The sequence below is a fragment of the Diachasma alloeum genome, unplaced genomic scaffold (assembly GCF_001412515.2).
Source record: "Diachasma alloeum isolate Michigan unplaced genomic scaffold, Dall2.0 Dall_scaffold_00296, whole genome shotgun sequence".
NCBI lineage: Eukaryota > Metazoa > Arthropoda > Insecta > Hymenoptera > Braconidae > Diachasma > Diachasma alloeum.
Genome location: NW_021680435.1, coordinates 1,535,394 through 1,536,429, shown reverse-complemented (window position 1 = coordinate 1,536,429; position 1,036 = coordinate 1,535,394).

Below are 1,036 nucleotides of genomic sequence, written 5' to 3'. Positions count from 1 at the left end.
TCAACAATAAAAAAACTGAAAAAAACTGAACTCTTAACTCTGACGGCAGATAAAAATTCAGAGAACACATGTAAACCCCCCCCCCGTCCCATCACCAGAAATAAATAAATAATGATCAACAATAAAAATACCAGACTCTTAACTCTGACGGCAGGTAAGTGTTCAGAGAACAAATGGCCCCCCCCCCCTTCCACAGAAATAAATAAATAATAATCAACAATTTAAAAAAATCAACTCTTAACTCTGAAGACTGTGAAGGCTTCTGAAAACACATGTAACCCCCCCCCCAGAAATAAATAATTAATAATCAACAATAAAAAAACTGAAAAAAACTGAACTCTTAACTCTGACGGCAGGTAAGAGTTCAGAGAACACATGCAACCCCCCCCCCTTCCCATCCGAGAAATAAATAAATAATAATCAACAATTTAAAAAAATCAACTCTTAACTCTGAAGACTGTGAAGGCTTCTGAAAACACATGTAACCCCCCCCCCAGAAATAAATAAACAATGATCAACAATAAAAATACTAGACTCTTAACTCTGACGGCAGGTAAGAGTTCAGAGACCATGTGCAAACTCCCCCTCCACCTCCCCAGAAAGGAGTAAATAATAATCAACAATAAAAAAAATAAACTCTTTACTCTGACGGCAGGTAAGAGTTCAGAGAACACATGTAAACTCCCCCTCCACCTCCCCAGAAAGGAATAAATAATAATCAACAGTAAAAAAACAGAACTCTTTACTCTGACGGCAGTTAAGAGTTCAGAGAACACATGTAAACCACCCCTCCCCACCACAGATATTAATAAGTAATGATCAACAATAAAAAAACTCAACTCTTAACTCTGACGGCAGGTGAGTGTTCAGAGAACAAATGGACCCTCCTCTCTTCCCCAGAAATGAATAAATAATGATCAACAATAAAAAAACTGAACTCTTAACTCTAACGGCAGTTAAGAGTTCAGAGAACACATGTGACCCTCCCCCTCCCCAGAAATGAATAAATAATAATCAACAATAAAAAAACTGAACT